The sequence below is a fragment of the Zingiber officinale genome, chromosome 1B, assembly GCF_018446385.1.
Source record: "Zingiber officinale cultivar Zhangliang chromosome 1B, Zo_v1.1, whole genome shotgun sequence".
Lineage (NCBI taxonomy): Eukaryota > Viridiplantae > Streptophyta > Magnoliopsida > Zingiberales > Zingiberaceae > Zingiber > Zingiber officinale.
This window is the reverse complement of record NC_055986.1, coordinates 92,469,211-92,491,527: the sequence shown is the minus strand read 5'-3', so window position 1 is coordinate 92,491,527 and position 22,317 is coordinate 92,469,211. Positions and strand designations below refer to the sequence as shown.

Genomic DNA, 22,317 nt, shown 5'->3' with positions numbered 1-22,317 from the left:
ACCTAGAGTTGAACAATCGCACCAAATCTCCTTCTTTGAATTCCCGTCATAAAATGTGTTGATCATGCCATTTCTTTGTTCTCTCTTTATAGGACCTTGCATGCTCATATATATCCATCCGCAATTCATCGAGTTCATTGAGTTGGAGTTTTCTTTTCTCACCTACTTTCAAGTCAAAATTGAGGCGTTGAATTACCCAATAGGCTTTGTACTCTAATTCTACTAGTAGATGACATGACTTTCCATAGACTAGCTGGAACGAGGTTATTTTGATTGGGGTCTTGTAAGTAGTTCGGTATGCCCACAATACATCATCTAATTTTAGAGACCAATCCTTTCATGATGTAGTACTACCTTCTCCAAGATTACTTTGATTTCTCTCTTGGAGATTTCTGTTGGTGCAACCTTAGGTCAAAGTTGACCTGGTTGACCAGACTCGAGTTGACTTGACTCGAGTTATGTTTTGATGTTTGACGAATTATGTTTGACGATGTTTGACGTGAACAGAAAAGTTGTATCTTGATGTTTGACAAGGATACAAGCTTGGGAGATTGTGGGTGCAACTCGTGGTCAAGGTTGACCTGGTTAACCCGAGGTGAGTTGACCTGACTCGGAAAAGTCCAAGCAGGGAGCTTGGCACGGGAGAAAGTCCAAGTATGGAGACTTGGAACGGAGAAGTCCAAGTATGGAAGCTTGGCACATGGAAAGACGGAGAGGGCTCGGTAGCTCGTTCTCCGGACTGTGGTCAGAGAGGGCTCGGTAGTTCGTTCTCTGGACCGGATGTGGAAAGTCCTGGTGAGTGAAGCCAGGTGAAAATCCTAGCGAGTGAAGCTAGATGAAAGTGAAAGTCCTGGTGAGTGGCCAGGCAGTTAGAAAGTCCTGGTGAGTGAAGCCAGGCAGTTGGAAAAGTCCTGGTGAGTGAAGCCAGGCAGTTGGGAAGTCCTGGTGAGTGAAGCCAGGCAGATTGGAAATCCTGGTGAAAACCCTAGTGAGTGAAGCTAGGTGAAAGTCCTGGTGAGTGAAGCCGGGCAAGGAAAAATCCAGATGGATCAAGGGTGATCGGACATCTGGTGATGGGAAGTCCAAGTAGGTCATAGGAGTGACCGGATACTTGGTACGGAGAGAAAAGTCTAAGTGGGTCAAAGGGATTGACCGGACACTTAGCGGGGAGTCCTAGCAGGTCAAGGGAGTGACTGGATGCTAGGCGCAATGTACCAACAGGTCAAGATTGACCGGATGTTGGTTTGGACTTGGTTTGGGCGAAAATCATGTGGATCGATCCGTGATCGATCCAAAGGATCAATATTCCTGATCGGTCCGGTGATCGATCAAGAACAAATCAGTATATTGTGTGATAACGATCGGTCGGTGACCGATCAGAGTCGATCGGCCGAACAGAGCGAGGCGCAGAGAGCACAAAGCGATCGGTCCCACCGATCGAAGTTCTGATCGGCGTGGACCGATTAGTTTCGATCGGTCCACGCATCGATCAGACTAGCTGCGACGCAACGCCAGATTTCTTCGTGCTTCTTTCTCCGCAGTATAAAAGGAGGCCGAGAGCTTCTACATTTCTCCTTCTTCTTCTTCCTGGATTGAAGCTTCGCCGGTGCTCGAGGTTCGAGCTTTGTTGAGCTCGCTTCAGAAGCTTCGCGTGAGCTTCCAGTCGTCTGCGTTTGCGTTGTGAAGTTGCTGCTTCATCGCCTCCGGTCGACAGAGAAGGCAAGCGAGTGTTGCATTCATATTGTTGTTTGTATTTACTTCTTGCTTTCCTTGTACTCCTTTCTTGTTGTTACAAGTATTGTGGCGAGGTTTCTCCACCCACAAGGAGCATTTATTAGCCGGTTCTCCAGGGACTCATCCACCGACGGATTGATAGGCTTCGTCCACCTTACGGACACGCCGAGGAGTAGGAGTTTATCTCCGAACCTCGTTACATCGGTTTGTTTGAGGTTTGTCTTCTTTCCCTTTCATTTCTGTGTTTATTTTCCGCTGCGCTAACACGTTTTGTAGAAAGAAACGACGATTTGGGGTCGGCTATTCACACCCCCCTCTCTAGCCTCCGTACAAAGGATCCTAACAAGTGGTATCAGAGCAAGGTTGCTCTTCGTCGGATTAACACCCGGGGGAGCACAAGCTAGAGAATGGATCGACTCGGAGAAGACATCACATTTCCACCATTCTACGAGTGCTGCGACTTCGCGTATTGGAAGGTAAGAATGAGGTATTTTCTTATGACTAACCTTGAAAATTGGAGTTGTGTTCAATTAGGTTTCAAGTCTCCGATGGACAAGAAAGGAGAAACCCTAGAGAAGAAGGAGTGGACCAAGGAGCAAATCCACCAATCAACCATCAATGATGAGGTAACGAAAATCATTGAATTTTCTTTACCTAATGACATTTTGTGTAGAATAGGTGGTTACAACAACGTCAAGGAGTTGTGGAATAACTTGGCCAAGTTTCATGAGGAGAGCTCCACTTCAAGCCATGAAGAGGAGTCAAGTGAGCCAAGTAGCTCACATCATGGAGGGAGCGAATTAGAAGTTGAGAGTCACTCAACGTCTAAGGAAGAAGAGGAGGAGGTCTCTTCTTCAAGATCGGAGCAAGAAGAAGCATCTACCTCCGGAAGGGATGAGGAAGAGAGCCTTCATCCATCCTCAACCATAGGTAACTCAAGCATCGTAATTTCAAATAAGTTACATATAATATGCTTTGAGTGTAGAGAATCTGGGCACTACAAGAGTAAGTGTCCAAGGATGGTTAGGAAGACTCCACCAGCACCAAAGGTCAAGGGAGCCGGAGTCCCGACACGCAAAGGCAAGGGGCACGTGGTATGCTTCCAATGCAAGCGAAGGGGACATTATCGGAGTCAATGTCCAAGGGGAGGCAACCTCACAAGGACAAGGGATGCACATCGATAGGGGGAGCTAAGGCAAACCCTAAGGTACCTTTTAAGGCACACTATTGCAATTCAAATAAGAAACATGCTAGTAGTTTTATTGCTATTGTAAATAATGATGAGCATGTTAACAATAGAAAATCATATGTGTGCTTAGGTGCTAAACATGTTAGCTTAGATAAGGATAATACTAGAAATGTCAACCCTAGGATTAACTCATCTAAGGCTAAGGAGAACCTAGGTAGAAACCCCAAGACAACTAGACATATGCCTAGGAACACCTCAAGAAAGAATGATAAATTAAAATTTGAGGTTTTAGAGAAAGAAAATCAAGTCTTGAGGTCAAGACTTGACACTCTAGAAAAGGCCCTAAAGAATTTAGAGAAGTCAACTCTAGGGTCTAAGGGTCAAATTTCAAAGCCCAAGGACAAGAAAAGTTTGGGTCACAAACCTAAGTCCCAAATGGTCAAGCCCACCTATCATAATGTTCCATTCGATTATGGAACAGAACCTAGGGCTAGGAAGACCAACACCAAGGTCACAAGGGGAGTCACCCCTAGAGTTGATCTTGATGAGTCCCAAATGGCCAAGCCTTTAAAGCCTAAGAGGGTCATTAGGAGGGTTGCTAGGGAAGTTATCCCTAGTGAATATTTAGTGAACCCAATGAGCTCTAATAGGTATTGGGTTCCTAGGAGCATCTTCTCTATCCCATAGATGGGTTAGAAAGTGTCAACTCCGATTAGAAGGGTAGTTAACCCAACTGTGAGGAAATCAACACTCAAGGAACATTTTCAAGGTTTTGTGAACCTTTGAAAATGAAATGGATTTATCATTTACTCCTTGAAGAGTAAATTGTGCCATATTTGAAAAAAAAATTATATCGACTTTAATCTTTATTGGCACAAGTTAGGAAAACCTAGAGAAATACCAAGTTGGGGTCTTGGTACTCTCTTAGGAATTTAAGACAATCTAGGCCTTAATTAAAAAGGTGCTATTCTTGAGGAAATATGAAATATGCCAATATTTGAGGATATACTTAATGTTAAGTGGCATAAATTAATCAAGAAAAATAGGAATGCCAACTTAGGTTTGAGCATTTTCTTGAAGCACTTTGAGCAATCTAGGTTTAGATTTTAAGTTAGCTAAGGTGTTAAGGATACTTAGATAGTAATCTAGGTATTTTATTTATGCTAACTTACCATGGTTGTTTGCCATATGCCATGCCATGACATCATGTTTAACTTATTATCATTCGAAATGTCATGATCATGCTTAGGTTAATTATATGTCATGCTTATTTTAAGTTTTATACTTTATGCCATGACATCATGAAATTGGAACATGCTTCTATTTATGACATCATTTTATGTCATGTCATCATCTCTTGCATTAATAATCAATGAAATTGATTTAAGGATAAAAACATAATTTGATATTGAGATCAAATTGGTGTTTAGAAAATGCATGAGAACTTAGCCTAAGATAACCTAAACCCATATCTCACATAAAAATTGACTTGAATGTGTTTGATACACTTTAGATGTGTGTGAGATATTAGGATCATGAGTTAGGATCAAGGTACATAGTTCTTGTACCTAGATGAGCCTAATTCAAGAGATTGGAGGATCATAGGGAAAACTTGTGTACAAGTCATGTACATATAGTCCTAAGATTATGGTCCTAGATTAAAGGGTTTAAAATCATTTTAAAATTGATTTGAAAAACCTTGATGAAGCTTTTCTAGTGATAGCATTCATCATTGAGCAAGATGATACAAAGATGAGTTAAACTTTGAACTATTTCAAAAGTTTTTGAACTTTGTATCAAGATTTGAAAATGGAAGTTATTTTCATCTAAAATTATTTTTCCATGATAGTATATGGTATGAGAAATGTATCCTCAAAATTTTACGATTTTTGGAATTTTCTGTAATTTTCTGTGAGTTTCTGAATTTCTCCCGGGGAGAAAAATCAGAAATCTCTGATTTCAGAGGCTGGATCGGTCACCGGACCGATCCAGAGAAGTCCTGATCGGTCGGGTGACCGATCGGTGAAGCGAGGATCGATTTGGGAATCGATCTAGGTTCTGATCGGTCCGGGACCGATCGATGCGTGCCGAATTTCTGATTTTCAGCAGGTGTCTGAAATTTCAGTTTTTGGGAGTTGAGTTTCGGATCTCTAAAGGATTGAAACTCTCCAAGACATTGTTGGTGCAATGGTCAAGGGGGAGTTGGCCTTTAGGGGGAGTTTTACCTATTAGTCAAGGGGGAGTTTTTACTCCTTAAGACTTTTGAGGATTAGTGATATGGAATTGTCACTAAGTTGAGTGTTGAGTTTAGTATCAAGGGGGAAATTAAGGGTTTCAATGAAAGGTATGGGACTTTCATTGGGAAGAAACTCTTGACCTTGATTCCCTCTTTTTGATGTGTGTCAAAAAGGGGGAGAGATGTCCCAAGGGGGAGAATGGGAGAATGTTTTGGAAAACCTAAGTTAGGTTATCGGGTTAACCTAACTTGTTTATGGGTTTTGTCAAACATCAAAAAGGGGGAGATTGTTGGTGCAACCTTAGGTCAAAGTTGACCTGGTTGACCAGACTCGAGTTGACTTGACTCGAGTTATATTTTGATGTTTGACGAGTTATGTTTGACGATGTTTGACGTGAACAGAAAAGTTGTATCTTGATGTTTGATAAGGATACAAGCTTGGGAGATTGTGGGTGCAACTCGTGGTCAAGGTTGACCTGGTTGACCCGAGGTGAGTTGACCTGACTCGGAAAAGTCCAAGCAGGGAGCTTGGCACGGGAGAAAGTCCAAGTATGGAGACTTGGCACGGAGAAGTCCAAGTATGGAAGCTTGGCACATGGAAAGATGGAGAGGGCTCGGTAGCTCGTTCTCCGGACTGTGGTCAGAGAGGGCTCGGTAGCTCGTTCTCTGGACCGGATGTGGAAAGTCCTGGTGAGTGAAGCCAGGTGAAAATCCTAGCGAGTGAAGCTAGATGAAAGTGAAAGTCCTGGTGAGTGAAGCCAGGCAGTTAGAAAGTCCTGGTGAGTGAAGCCAGGCAGTTGGAAAAGTCCTGGTGAGTGAAGTCAGGCAGTTGGGAAGTCCTGGTGAGTGAAGCCAGGCAGATTGGAAATCCTGGTGAGTGAAGCCAGGTGAAAACCCTAGTGTGTGAAGCTAGGTGAAAGTCCTGGTGAGTGAAGCCGGGCAAGGGAAAATCCAGATGGATCAAGGGTGATCGGACATCTGGTGATGGGGAGTCCAAGTAGGTCAAAGGAGTGACCGGATACTTGGTACGGAGAGAAAAGTCTAAGTGGGTCAAAGGGATTGACCGGACACTTAGCGGGGAGTCCTAGCAGGTCAAGGGAGTGACTGGATGCTAGGCGCAATGTACCAACAGGTCAAGATTGACCGGATGTTGGTTTGGACTTGGTTTGGGCGAAAACCATGAGCTGGATCGATCCAGTGATACCGCGAATATTCTGATCGGTCTGGTGACCGATCAGTAACACATCAGTAGCATACTGTGTGATAACTGATCGGTCTGGTGACCGATCAGGAGTCGATCAGAAGCCGAACAGGAGCGAGGCGCAAGAGGGGCTGATCGGTCTGGGGACCGATCAGCACAAAGCCTGATCGGTCCCCAGACTGATCAAGAAGTTCCCTGATCGGTCTGTGGACCGATCAGGGCACTAGCCGTTGCGACACAACGGCTAGATTTCTTCTGTGCTTCTTTCTCCGCAGGTATAAAAGGAGGCTGAGAGCTTCTACATTTCTCCTTCTTCTTCTTCCTTGGATTGAAGCTTCTGCTTCTGTGCTCTGAGGTTCTGAGCTTTGTTGAGCTCGCTTCCGAAGCTTCGCGTGAGCTTCCAGTCGTCAATCAGCTGCTGCAGTTGGGTTGTGAAGTTGCTGCTTCATCGCCTCCGGTCGACAGAGAAGGCAAGCGAGTGTTGCATTCATATTGTTGTTTGTATTTGCTTCTTGCTTTCCTTGTACTCCTTTCTTGTTGTTACAAGTATTGTGGCGAGGTTTCTCCACCCACAAGGAGTATTTATTAGCCGGTTCTCCGGGGACTCATCCACCGACGGATTGATAGGCTTCGTCCACCTTACGGACACGCCGAGGAGTAGGAGTTTATCTCCGAACCTCGTTACATCGGTTTGTTTGAGGTTTGTCTTCTTTCCCTTTCGTTTCTGTGTTTATTTTCCGCTGCGCTAACACGTTTTGTAGAAAGAAACGACGATTTGGGGTCGGCTATTCACACCCCCCTCTCTAGCCTCCGTACGAAGGATCCTAACAATTTCAACTTATCCACTAGTTTACGGATGGTAAAGTGTTGTAATTTTATGATTCACTCAATATTTCTTGAGTACGTTTTCAAACTACTTCTCAATAAAATGGGACCCCATCACTTATGACAACTCTTGGGACTCCAAATTAGGGAAAACTTACCTTTCTAAATAATTTGATAACTATTTTAGCATCGTGGGTAGGAGAGGTGATAGGTTCCACCCACTTAGACACATAGCCCACAGCAACAAGGATATAGTTATTTTTGCATGACAAAGGAAATGAACCCATAAAATCTATTCCCCAAACATCAAATAATTTTACTTCAAGAATCCCATTTTGGGGCATTTTGTTTCACTTAGTGATGCTTCCGATCTTTTGGCACCGATCACAAGATTGAACATACTCCTTTGTATCTTTGAAAAAACGTGACCAGAAAAATCCATCTTGTAAGATTTTTGTGGCCATTTTGATAATCCCCAAATGTCTACCGTAGGATAATTAATGACAATGAAACAAAATTTCTTTAACTTTCTCTTTAGGAACACATCTTCAGTAAATTGCATTGCTACATTTCTTGTAAAGGAAAGATTCATCCCATACATAATATTTAATATCAGAGAAGAATTTTCATTTGTTAATGTGAAAAACTTGAGGGAATGACCTTGTTGGCAAGGTAATTTGCAAAGTCTGCATACCATGGCGCCTTCACACTAGATATGGATAGAAGGTGTTCATCAAGAAAAGAGTCATTTATAGACATATCGTTTTTCAAATTCCTTTGTTTATCTTGCCCTATCCTAGATAGATGATCCGCTACCATATTCTCTACTCATTTTTTATCTCTGATTTCTAGGTTAAACTCTTGGAGAAGTAGGTTAAACTCTTGGCATGTAGCTTCTTATCCTTCCTTTGACCCAACACTGCTCTAACTGTCAAATCATTAGCATCGCACATTATTTCAAACTGGAGTTCCTAATCCGGTGCTTGGATTACCAGGCCAGTGATAAGAGCACTTTTGATTTTCTTGAAGGCCTCCAAGCAACTCTCATCAAAATAGAATTCTGCACCCTTAATCAAAAGATTAGTTAATGGTTTGGAGATTTTAGTAAAATCCTTTATAAATGTTTGATAAAATTTTGCGTGCCCCGAAAAACTCCATACTCCCTTCACCTTAATTGGTGGGAGAAGTTTTTCAATAGCTTCTATCTTCGCTTAATCAACTTTTATTCCGCATTCTAAGATTTTATGTCCCAACATATTCTTTCTTTAATCATGAAATGCCACTTCTCCCAATTAAGGACCAAATTTACATCTTCACATCTCTATAAGACTTTGGAAAGATTAGATAAACATAAATTAAAATTGGTTCCATATACTGAGAAGTCATCCATAAACACTTTCATTATATCTTTTATCAAATCTGTGAAAATGACCATCATACGACGTTGGAAAGTTACGAGAGAATTACATAATCCAAAAGGCATACGTCGATAAGCAAAAGTTCCATAGGTGCATATAAAAGTAGTCTTTTTTAGATCACGAGGATGTATGAGAATTTGATAAAATCCAGAGTACCCATCCAAATAGTAGAAGTAGGAATATTTTGCCAGCCTTTCGAGCATTTAATCAATGAAGGGAAGGGGGAAATGATCTTTTCTCTGTTCAATTTCTAATAATCAATATACATTCACCATCTGGTAACTATTCTTGTTGGAATCAATTTGTTATTATCATTCTTGATTACTGTCATTCCTTCCTTCTTCGGAACTACATATACTGGACTTACCCATTCACTATTAGAAATGAGATATATAATTCATGCATTTAGTAGATTTAGTACCTCCTTTCGTATCACCTCTTTTAGGGTTGAGTCTTCTTTGATATTCAACAGAACTTCTATAGACTAATAAAATCCTGTACATGCATAAAAAAGGACTGATTCTTTTTATGTCATCAATAGTATACCCAATTACCTTTCTATGCAAGCTCAACTCTCTAAGCAGTTTTTTTGGTTTCTAACTCATTCAGATTTGCATTACTTATTACAGAAAATATGGAGTTGGGCCCAAGGAATTCATATATGAGATTGGATGGCAAAGGCTTCAGTTCCACTTGAGGTGGCGAGATTTTGGGTACATAGAGTTCTGCTCAATTATCATTATTTGTTCATACTCCTGTATTAGTCTAGGGATTCTATTCACGTCTCCCACTATTTCTTCATATCTCAAACTTTCCTCTAAGGGGTCTTCTAAAGTGGGAAGGAGAAAACAATCATCGCTATACCCATTTCCATCTAAGGAATCTTCATAATCCAAATCCATAGTTGTTTTAGTTAGAGAATTCATACATTCTAACATCTGTGTCAGTGTTCCACTGCACCAGGGTAGTAGCTCTATAAGGTCTTCATAATGGAGATGAATGTCTTCCTTCAGAAGGTTTTGGGTTTCTCTACTCTATGGACTTCTGAATGAGAGAGTAATATAGTTTTCTCTAGACTATTCATTAAAATTCGTTGCTACTCGGTCGATAATTTCACATGCTTCATTCAAATTTTTATTAAGTAGAGAACCCCCAGATGCTCAATCTAGTAGATTATTATTTTGGAAAGATATCCCTATATAAAATATATGGATTATCAGCCAGTCCTTAATCCCATGATGTGGGCATTGGTATAAGAGAGTTAACAATTCACCCCACACTTGGCATAATGTTTCTCCTTCTTTCTGTGTAAAGTTCAAGATTTGATTCCTGAGTTGAGTTATCTTACTTGAGGGAAAATATTTGTTCAAAAACTTTCTTTTGAGTTCATCCCAAGTTCTTATACTTCTAGATTGCAAAGTGTTTAGTCACACTTTTGCAGCATCTTTGAGGCTAAAAGGTAAAACTACTAACATAATCCAATCAGTAGAAATCCCTTCATACTTCAATATGTCACAATATCTGTAGAACTCCATCAAGTGTGCATAAGGTCTTTCTAAATCTAACTCTCCAAACTAATTTTCTTGAACTTTAGAAATAAAGGCTAGATCAATAACAAAGTTGGAAGCATATGTTTCTGGTAACATAATCAGACTTAAATCCCTTGTTGATTTAATATCAAAATAGTCTTTCAAAGGTCTCTGATCCATCTTTATCTAATCAATTGATTTGCTGACTAGGAATACAGATCTTAACAACAAGAATTCCCATAGGACAATTCAAAAGAGTTTTCAAATGTGGAAATTAGAATCCAAGTGCAAGAAATCAAATGCAGAATTTAAATTGCAAGAAGGAATTTATAGAAATAAAAGTAAGCAAATGCAAGATATATCTATAAAAATAGAATTATAAAAATATTTATAAAGTATGGAAGAAATAAGTTTAGGCTAACTCAAGTGCTTATCAACAAATGTTATATGCGCAGTCACTGACAATAGCACTAAAAACTTGATGCGTGCCCGTAAGTATACTGGTATCGTCAAGTAATAAAAATATTGATCTCACATAGACTAGATATAAGCACTAGAATCTAAGCACAATGAACTAGCTAGACTATTGAAAGATTAAAGATCACAATCACAAATGTAAAGGGAAGTAAGTAAGAGAAAGAGAGAGAAAGAGAAAAAGTGCTGAGGAACTTGGTTTAGGAAAATATTCTAGGGGTTTGGTTTCATTGTGATGCTAATCAATGTATCATAGATCACCTATCACCCATCCTCAATTCCTATGTACTTGTAGGAAGTTAGATTCAATAACGGCTCTTCCCTGCGGAAGTCAAGTCGGAATGCTATCTAAATCCATATCTTATGTTACTAAATGGAAGTGATTCCTATGAAGTCTGATAACAGGATACCCCAATCACTAGGGTCCCTAAGTCATACATCACAAAAACATACTAACACTCAATAACATAGAGATAGAAATAACAATTATTGTTGGAGCAATCCTAATGGTCCGTGCGACTATGTGTTTTGGTGTTTGGACAAAGAGTTTAAGTTAGGTTCACTCTTGTATTTGATATGTGTATATGAGTGTGCAGGTTTGCAGGATACACATATGACTCAGCTTGATGGCTTCGGGTCCGGTGAAGGATGGAGCATCCGAGGGACCATGGACAAGGTAGTAAGGACAAGGGCCGAGGGAAGCGACTTCGAGGCATATGCGAAGGATGACATTAGGGACGAGCCGCGGGCTTGGATGCATTTGAGGGACGAGAGCCAAAGGAAGTAGGCTTGAAGGCTAAAGGTCAAGGCTGCAATGAAGGGTCAAGTGAGTCATAAAGGTACGAGTGCATGAGAGATTGTACTCAGGACAAAATCCTAGATTTATGATTTTTCTGTAGCAGTTACCGTAGTAGTACTGTAGCAATTACTATAGTAGTTACTGTAGCAGTCGACTGGTGAAAACAACAGTCGACTGATGTAGTTGACTGGACAGTCGTCTGATGTAGTCGATTGGACAGTCGACTGGGAGTGAACATAATGCTTCTGTTCGCTCAACCAGTGTGGAGCAGTCGACTGCTAGTTTTAGCAGTCGATTGGTATCGAGCCGTTGGGATGTAACGGTCGAATTTCCACAGAGGGCAGTCGACTGATGGTTTTAGCATTCGACTGGTAGGCAGGGTTTTCCAACCCATGACCTATATAACCAAGGCTTGGGAGCTTGGTTATAGTTGATGAAATTAGTGGTGGTAAACCCTGATTAGTAGTCTACTACTCTCAAGAGTCTTGGTTGGTGTTGTGGTGAGGTTTCTCCATCCACAAGGAGTGACTTGAGATAGCCAAAGTTTGTCGGGGGCTAATCCACCGATAAATAGGGATCATCCACCTCAAGGACACGCCGTGGAGTAGGAGCCCTAATCTCCGAACCACGTTAAACGAACGTGTTATCGGTTTGCATTTCCTTTCTTAGTTTTTGTCTTTAGCTTGTTTATTTTGTTTGTATTCCGCTGCAGAAGCTAACATTGTAGGAAGCTATTGATTTGGGGGCGGCGTCTATCTAACCCCCCTTCTAGCCAGCCACCGATCACCCTACAAGTGGTATCAGAGCGAGGCCGCTCTCCGTCGGACTAACCGCCGAGGAAGCAAGAAGATGACCGGCTTGATAGAACCTCCGAAGTTCGAAGGAGGAAGCTTATGGGACATCACGTTTTGGTTGGTGAAAATGAAAAACTTCTTCGAGATGGATTGGGACACGATGATGGTCGTCGAGGAACCATTCGAAATCCCAAAGGACAAGAAAGGAAAGAAGCTTCGACCACGACATTGGATGGAGGAGCAAACCACACGATCAGAGGTAAATTCAAAGGTAATATCAATGTTGATTGAAATTTTGCCCTCTAACATGATATGTCATGTATGTGAATACAAGACCACCCACGAGTTGTGGAGTAAGTTGAAGAAAGTTCTAGGAAAGGAACTCATGCCTATACATGAAGAGGAGAAGGATGAAGAAATGCCATCCACTAGTGTGGATGAGGAGACATCCACAAAGGTTGAAGAAGAGTCCAAGACAAGTGAAGAAGAGGTCTTAGAGGTCAACTTAGTGAGCATCTCCACCGAAGTCAAGTCAAAGGATTACATTGTGTGCTTCGGGTGCAATGAGAAGAGACACTACAAGAGTAGATGTCCTATGGGTAAAAAAGAGGTAACTCCTAAACTCATTCAAGTTAATTTAAATACTAACAAGGGTTGTAGGAATGAAGAAGCACAAAGGAGGAGAATGTGCATTAGATGCTTCACGTGTGGGGAGAAGGGCCACTACCACACCAAATGCCCCAAGAAGGGGGAGATCAAGAAGCTTGCGCATTTAAAGAAATGGGAGAAGAAGAAGAGAAGCAAGAGTCAAGGGGGAGCTTTAAGGGTAAGGGAGGTATATCCTAACTTGAAGTTTATTTCAAATTTAAACTCCTCCATGCATGCTAGAAATAACTATTATTATTTACCCATGCATAACTTTGGTTTTAGATATCATGATAGAAGTAGGGTTAATGTAGATCAAAACCCTAAGGTATCCATTCATGATAACTCTAGAAATGGTAGACCTAAGGAGACCCAAAGTATTAATCCCAAGAAGGGGAGACATATGCTTAGAAAAGTGGGTAGGTCTAGGAATGTCCATGGTGGACATGTTAACTCTAGGTTTATGAACCTAGAAAGGGAAAATCAAGCTTTGAAAGCAAAGCTTGATCAATTGGAGAAAACCCTAGATAGATTCAATGTTGGATCTAGAGGGTTAAGCATGGTGTTGGGTAGTCAAAAATCTAACAATGATAGATCGGGTTTAGGATACTGATCTAATGTCTCCAATGCTAAGGTAAAGTCTTATGCTAGGGTTGCATATGACTATAACAAGGAGAAGTATAGAAATGGCAAGGGAAAGTCATTTAAAAGTAAGGAGAAATTAACCAAAGACAAGATGTCCAAGGTTAAAAAGCTTAGGTTTGTAGGCCAAGTGTCACCGGAGGTGCACCGATGTGGCCTAGCTATTGTAGATGAGTCACCTAGGGAGGTGATTAAGGTTAAGAGCTCTAGGGGGGAGCTCTAAGAGTCAAATTGGGACCCATGGCCAATGGATCTCAGGTGGGGTTTCCTTGGGAGTCTAGATAAGCCATGGAATGTGCCAAGTGATTTGGAGACATACTTGAGTCTCAAACCTAGGGATTTGACATAATTGGTTTATGTTTCATGCTTAGAAATATGACATTGGAGTCATATAGCATGATAATTAGTTTTTGATGTATAGATGTCATATAAACCAATACTAGTGATGCATTATGGGTTAGTATGGGCAAATACATCAAGAGAAAGCCAAAACTAGGACTTTAGGTCAAGGTTCAATTGAACCATTTAGCTAGTTTTGAGTTTTGTGTCAATCTTAGAATTTATGTTATATATATTTTTATATATATATTTTTTCCAAGTAGACACTGATAAAATAGACCTCTCCACAAAATTTGAGAATTTTTGGAGGTCTATGAAATTTCTGGTGCATTTCTAAATTTGGTCAGAAAAGGTTGATTTTTGTAGAAACAGTGTACCAGTCGACTGGTACAGTTAGCAGTTGACTGATAATAGTATTTTTTAGCACAAAATGTCTCTGTAAGCTCATTTTGATAAGGACAGTCGACTGGTACTTCTTGTAGTCGACTGATACCAGTTTGAAAGTGTTTTCAGCACTGGATTTTGATCGGGTCAGCTCGTATATGTGTATGAGATCCATGGGGAACAAATACACGAGATTGGGGTCAATTTGATGATTAAGTTTTCAAAAATTGGGATATTGTTGGGAGCTTTTTGATATTAGGCAAAGGGAAGAAGTAAGGTTTAGTTGGAAAAACCTTAAGTGTCTTTGCGTAGGGGAGCCTTATGATAAGTTCTTAAATAGCCCTGTGATAAAATTTCTAGCTCAATGGGGAGCTTAGGTGTAGGGGGAGCCTTGGGATAGGTTCAAATGCATGTTGCATTATTTGTGATTCGGCGGTGTAAGTCCAAGTGTGTAGCCTTGGCAACGTAAGTCCATTCGGCGTTGTAAGTCCAAGTGTGTAGCCTTGGCATCGTAAGTCCATTCGGTGGTGTAAGTCCAATGTATAGTCTTGGCATCGTAAGTCCATTATTTTTAGCATGTTAATTTGCTATTTGTTTTCCTAACTTAAACGTATTGCTAAACATCAAAAAGGGGAAGATTGTTGGAGTAATCCCAATGGTCCGTGCGACCATGTGTTTTGGTGTTTAGGCAAAGAGTTTAAGTTAGGTTCACCCTTGTATTTGATATGTGTATATGAGTGTGTAGGTTTGCAGGATATACATATGACTCACCTTGATGGCTTCGGGTCCGGTGAAGGATGGAGCATCTGAGGGACCGTGGACAAGGCAGTAAGGACAAGGGCCGAGGGAAGTGACTTCGAGGCATACGCGAAGGATGACATTGGGAACGAGCCGCGGGCTTGGATGCATCCGAGGGACGAGAGCCAAAGGAAGTAGGCTTAATGTTAAAGGTTAAGGCTGCAATGAAGGGTCAAGTGAGTCGTGAGAGTACGAGTGCATGAGAGATTGTACTCAGGGTAAAATCCTAGGTTTAGGGTTTTTCTGTAGCAGTTACCGTAGCAGTACTGTAGCAATTACTATAGCAGTCGACTGGTGAAAATAATAGTCGACTGATGTAGTCGACTGGGAGCGAACAGAATGCTTCTGTTTGCTCGACCAGTGTGGAGCAGTCGACTGCTAGTTTTAGCAGTCGACTAGTATCGAGTCGTTGGGATGTAACGGTCGAATTTCCATAAAGAGCAGTCGACTGATGGTTTTAGTAATCGATTGGTAGGCGGGGTTTTCCAACCCGTGACCTATATAACCAAGGCTTGGGAGCTTGGTTATAGTTGACGAAATTAGTAGTGGTAAACCCTAATTAGTAGTCTACTAGTCTCAAGAGTCTTGGTTGGTGTTGTGGTGAGGTTTCTCCACCCACGAGGAATGACTTGAGATAGTCGGAGTTTGTCAGGGGCTAATCCATTGACGGATAGGGATCGCCCACCTCAAGGGCACGACATGGAGTAGGAGCCCTAATCTCCGAACCACGTTAAACGAATGTGTTAGCGGTTTGCATTTCCTTTCTTAGTTTTAGTCTTTAGCTTGTTTGTTTTGTTTGTATTTTGCTGCGCAAGCTAACATTGTAGGAAGCTATCGATTTGGGGGCGTTGTCTATCCAACCCCCTTTCTAGCCGACCACCGATCACCCTATAATTATGTCCAATTCCCTACTTTCTTATGGAGAATTATTTCTCCTTTCAAGGCAATGCCTTACATGTCTGGAAATGAGATACTTTTATCACTATGGCCCCTTGGTCATACGATCTAGGGCATTCTCCCTATGAGATTAGTAATTCTATATAAGAATTCTATCAAACATGAAAATTAAGCTCAAACACACTATACACACATAAGATCAAATAGATACAAAACATATCAATGCCATATAGATAGGAAATTAATAAATCCATGAGTTTTACATCAATTCACATTACAATTACTCTCTTAATCCCAAAACAAGGGATTTACTCCATAACTAGGAGGATTGAATCACAAGACATCAAGATCTAAGCCAAAAATACCAAAACATAAGAAGAGAAGGGAAGAAGACTTATCCTATATGAAGAGTGGTCTTCGGATCCAATCCAAACTTCCAGAGTGATAAATATGTTGAATTTGGCTTCGGATCATCGAAGAGAGTGTTGAAGAAATCCAAATGTCATCCAAGTTGGATCTCCCCAAGGGTAGAACCTTCATCCCTTGAAGAAGGGGAAGAACTCCCCTTAAATAGAGCTAGGCATGAGCCTAGTACTGCCTGTGCCACGGTCGTGTGAATCCACACGGTTGAAAGTTGCCTTGGCTCTAGTCTAGTGGCAAGGCTGTGTGGATTCCACACAGTCGCAACCTACTTAGTCTCTGGACATTCCACATAGCCTTGTGGATTCTATACGACCGCAACTTGCTTCTTCTCTGGTTCATTGACACAACTGTGTAGATTCCACACGACCGGGGCTTGCTTGCTCTACTTTATGGCACTGTTGTGTGGGTTCACATGATCAGAGCCTTCTTCTTGTCTAGGCATATGGCACAACCATGTGGATTCCACACGGAAGACCCTTTTTCTTTGTCTATTCTCTGAGTTATCTACTAGCATAGTTTTCATTCCAAAAGCGCATTTTGTCAACAAGAAAATACACAAAGAGTAGACCTCCTATAAAGAAGAGTAATTATGCTAAAAATATGATAAGAGGGGTAAAAGTACATAGATCAATGGTAAATAAAGTACGTGAATGTACGTCAAAACATGCATAAAAGTGTATATAATCTATGTACATCAATTAGGAGCAGACCCAATTGATTGGGAACTTTAAAAGCACAAAGATAAAGTCATTGGTGAGTTTAAACGCCACATCCTTTCTCCGTAATAACTCATCGAGATTATGATTCTTCATCACCAGTTCTTGTAAGCCTAGGGTTGAAGTGCTACTGCATTTCCAAGCTTACAAAGGCATTTAAAGCAACAAGAGATCAAGCAAGATGGTTTTCCATTTGTATTTTTACATCTACTTCTTATTTAGAGTTGTATTCTTGTTCTTGAATTGTATAAGGTTTCTCTACCTCCGGAGTGTTTCTGAGAAGGAGTGTTTTTGATAGTGGAGAGTGTGCTCGCGTGTGGATCCTTGGATTAAACATTTCATCTTGAGAAAGATACCAAGTAAATCCTTTGTGTTAACATTGGAGGAGTTCGTTTCGAGTTTTCTGTTGCAACTAATCATCAATGAAGTGAGATGAGCTATTCACCCCCTTTAGCTCCCAGTCCAACAAATAATATACATTAGACAGAGATAAATTAGATGTACAAATAGAGCCAGCACCAGCTAATGATATGGGAGAACCATCAGTGCTCATGACCGACACAAAAGGAGATGATTTATAGATATAAAAGAATTGACATTAGGTAACATATGATGCGAAGCTCCAGAATCAAGGATCCAGATAGGGGAATGTATACCTGAGGTACCACTAAAAGGCAAACCTATGTGAGAAGAGACAGACATAGCATGTGGCTGAGATGCAAGGAACTTCTGAAACTGTTCGATAAGAGTAATGATTATGACATTGGATGATTGATTCGCTCCAGAATCTATAATAAGAATTGCTACTACCATGTTGGGTGCTTCAGGTTTAAGGAATCATTGTTGTGGTTGACTACCAAATTTTCATGGAGATGCCAGAATCAATTGTCATGTTTTTTGGTCGTCAAGTGGACTTAAAGAACTCAAAATCTGATCTCCACCGTTCAAAATGTACCCCTAGATGTGAGGAATGTTCTTTCAAAGTTTTAAGGTGATCCAATAGTTGAAACTTAAGAAAATACAATTCTTCTACAACCACCTCCAAGAATTCTAAAAATAAAACTATTCCACAGTTCACCAAGACAAGAGATGAGGAGATGGATTGACTCTGATACCATGTGAACAAAACAAAGAATGCAAATAGAGTGTAAAAGGCAACACAAAGAGGAGAGAAAGAGGTAATTGTAAAAGGAGGCTAGCAAATTTTATTACAAAAACTTAGGTTTACAAAGGAAAAGAAAATATAACTAGACAATTAAGTAATGACAAAAGACTAAACTACCCTTGTATAATAATAATTTATCATATACTAACAAATATTTTATCTGGTGTCTTAGAGTCAATTCTTAGTGAGTACAAAAAATTTTCACTTGGTGTCTAATCTCCTTCATATAAAGGGGTCGCTGCTGGGTGTCTAACCTTCTTCATGTAAAGGGGCCACTGCTAGGTGCTAACCTCCTTCATATAAAGGGGTCGTTGCACTAGGTAAAATGCCTCTCGTGATTTATCTCTTCCAGAGTGTATGAGGCCGACCTGGAAAATCTCAATGGTTGATGATTTAGATTTTATCTGACCAATCTCAATGGTAGATGGTCTTCTCCTCTGGTTAGATTATCAGATAAATACAAAGCACAATTTATGTACACTTAAAATCGACTTTCAGAATATTCATTTCTACTTTGATCCTCTTATTTATTTTTCTAAGTATCTTACCCTCATACCATACCGTGGAAACAACCCTAATTTAATTATTGGTACGATGAAGAGAGGAGAGGGTGGAGAAAGGAGGGATTTTGCTGTCTTCTATACTCTATGCTTAGAGATCAAGAAGAGAGGATAGAAAATGAAGGATGTCTTAGACTAGCCATCACTAGGAGTCGAATGCCACCTTAAGTTCATCGTATCATCACTTTTGAGTCCAATGTTGCCTCAAGTTCATTGCACTTATTGTCTCCTTGATTACGATTGCGCCCATTGTTGCCTCTAGGCCTAGTCATCATCTTGAACCTATGATTCTCGAGCATATAGGGATCGTTTCCCCAAGCCCCACCTATCCCACTATCGTTTATAGCTCGTAATGCCCTTCGTTCCCCCTATTTTGAATAAGCACAATTCTGAAAACAAATTCATGAGACTATCAAAGTCAATAAGAAAACGATGTCTCCCCATAGTTGAAACTATCCTCTCCTTTAGAAGCTATATGAGGTTAAACAAACCCTAATAATGGATAGTGGATGGTGGATAGGTCTACCAAATTATGCCCTTTCTTACCTTGTGGAAAGCATGCAACACTGTTACTGCCACATTATATTGAGCTGCTGCCACCACCACCACCACCACTACTGACCAGTCTTCATGGCTCTTGACAGGTTCCACTTTCTCAATCCTCTGCCGCCCCAATAACAAACACTTCATTCATTCCCTGCTTCTTTTAACCTTCCACATTTTAGTTATTATCAATGGAACACTTTGCACCAAACAAGGAGCATTTGTCCTTCCTTTTGAATCTAATCAATAATACTTTTCCATAATCTCTAGTGAAACGAGTACCATTCTCCACCGAAATGAACTTGTCAATGAGAAAAATAAATTAATATTACTCCCCCAGGCATGATACCATGGTAACGCGAGGGCATAGTTTCGTCCCTTCGGATGAGTCTAATGGCTAGCGCATGAGGTGTTGTCATCATGAGGTCTGGGGTTCGAATCTCGACAAAGTCGAGGTAAATACCTCCCTTATGTGCTAATCATTATTCCAAAGGCTAGTAACCGTCTGTGATTTACTTCCTCCATGTTGGCCCTGGGATGAATTGACGGAAATACTAGGGGCGAACGTATTCTGTAAAATATCGAAAACATGCCAATATTAATAAGAAAATTTTCTGGAATTTTTAGAAATTTTCTGAGAATTTTTCGGAGACCGTATGGACGGGTTTACGGGGATAAAAACGGGGGCCCATGAAAGCCTGTTTAGGCTACCCATTTAAACGAGGGAATATTTATTTTCTAAATTTCTTTTTTCTTATCTTTTATTTTCTTTTCGTTACTCCTTCGTTTCCCTTCCCCGCAGAACCACGCGCCCGGGTTTTTGCCCTAACCGACGCCGCAACTAATTCTTTCCTTCCCTTTGCGATTTAAGCCGTGGCCGACTCTCTTCTCACAATCCTCAAATTCTTCCCCGACGCTGATGCTTTCTCCTCGCCGGCACTCGAGCTCTGACGACATCTACTGTGGGCCGACGCTGGAGTAGGGGTGTTGTTGTTTTTGCTGTGCTCTGGCCGTCAGCCACCAAACCTTCCTCCGATCACCGAGCAGAGCCCCTTCCCTCTACCCTAGCGCCGTCCGCCTACCCCTCATCATTGCCCAACGACGCCACATCGCCCTGCCGCACATCGCCGGCAGTAGCCTGCCCTTTTGCCCTAGCGGACGACCGCCTCTTTTGCTGCAATTTGGCAGTATTCTAGCCGAGCTCTAGTTCTCCTTTGGTTGCCACTGCCGACTGCGAGTTTGCTTCTCCCCTTTGTTCTCAGCGTCACTCCGCCTGATGCTATGCTGCTGTTGCCGGGAGTATTCGACTGTTGGTTACAAAATGGTAAAGGAGTTGCTTGATTCCATACGGTTAACTGGAATTCAGCATCGACGGATCTTGGGTCATCACCAGCGATTGTAGAAGAGGTAAGGAGAGCAATTTGTATAGGAACTGAGTGGTTAACAGATGATATTGTTGATTTCTGGTTCTTCTTTCTTAGCTGATCAAGGGTTGTTGTTTGATTCCGACCAGCAAGCATGTGGGAGAATTTGTTGTGGTTTCAGCCATGAGTTTCTAGCAGCATACAGTTACAGCTTTTCAATTGTGGATCAACAGCAATTCATCTGTTGAGGTGAGTTTTATACTGAGAATTAGGGTTAAATTGGGTCAGTTGTTATGATTGGTTATGCTTATTGCAAGTCCAAATTTGAATGGATTAGTTTAAGTTGATTGAGGAGTTAGATGATCCAATTAGGGTTTATAATTGGATCTGGATTTATTATAGCTTCTCGAGGATTGATTTAGCTAATTTATTTATATGTAATTAGCTAAATCTGGATATCATATATTACAGGACTCTGATTTGCGATGAGTGGCCTTACGTGGGATTTCCTTTGGCACGCGCGATATTTGAGGCGGGTACCTCTTGACTTATCTTTTATGATATTGTCTTTGGATATGCATAGTATTTTATAACTACAAGCAATGAACATGATTGTCTTTGGTATGTCACGGTTTGATATCCATAGCATGTTAGGTTTATCGCCTGTGATGCATCCGTGCTTATATCATGTGATTTAATGCTACATGAGTATCTTAGTTTCTAGAATAAGTGACATACCATGTTTTACTGAGGTTAGGACTAGGTTCTGGATTTTTGGTTTCAGTCAAGTGTATCGAGACTGTCTGATACTTAGGTTTTATGCCATGACCGGCTTGTGTACCTCTATTTGTATATCATATATGATTCGTGTACCTGGACCTTGATTCTTGATATGTGCATATTGTTGGTACATATGTTATGGAAGGAGATGTGTTTAGGATCTAGGTTGCTATACCATAGAGGACCTGTATGCCCTAGATCCGTGGATTGACCTACTGATACTATGGTACCCACATTTTGTATATATGGATATGGTTATGTTGATCAGTTTTTGTTATGCATAGTGACACGCATCATGATTGCATGCTGTGCGATTGTCGGCTCCACTATGGTTGAGCCCATCGCCAGTTACATGTACTGCACACACCCCCACTCATGGTTTAGTGGTATATCAGGCAGGTGTGTGGCGGTTCTGCTGTTTGTCTCCGTTGGTCATATGACTCAGCGTAGTAGCCGACAGTCAGATCCGCTCTGTTTGGCTCCGCTGGCATTTAGTGTAGCAGCGTGGTAGCCGGCAGATGGTGGACTCTGTTTGGCTCCGTTGGTCAGGTGACTCAGCGTGGTAGCCGGCAGAGATGTCCTCCCGTCATCTTGTACGGGAGATAGTGCACAGTTGTCACAGCCCTACCTACTCGGTCTCACCATTTGTGTGTGAGATGACTGATGGCGTCAGGGGTGACCAGACGCATCATTAGCATCATATGCATTGATGCATTTATATTCTTATGATTGTGTTTGCTGCATTTGGTTGCTGCATTTGGTTGGATGCATACTTTTGACACTTTCGGTTTGACGACCCTAGTTCTGGATTGGAGTTCCTGGTGAGTACAACTTCCTCAATTACCTTTCAGTTTTGCATATT

At 41.1% G+C, this 22,317-nt stretch overlaps 1 non-coding gene across 1 annotated transcript; it reads left to right on the top strand.

Annotated features, from left to right (window-relative positions):
* Positions 1-9,833: 9,833 nt before the first annotated feature.
* LOC121994362 lies at positions 9,834-9,939 on the top strand. Its single transcript, XR_006115695.1, has one exon. It is a non-coding gene; the product is annotated as a small nucleolar RNA R71 (small nucleolar RNA).
* Positions 9,940-22,317: the final 12,378 nt, after the last annotated feature.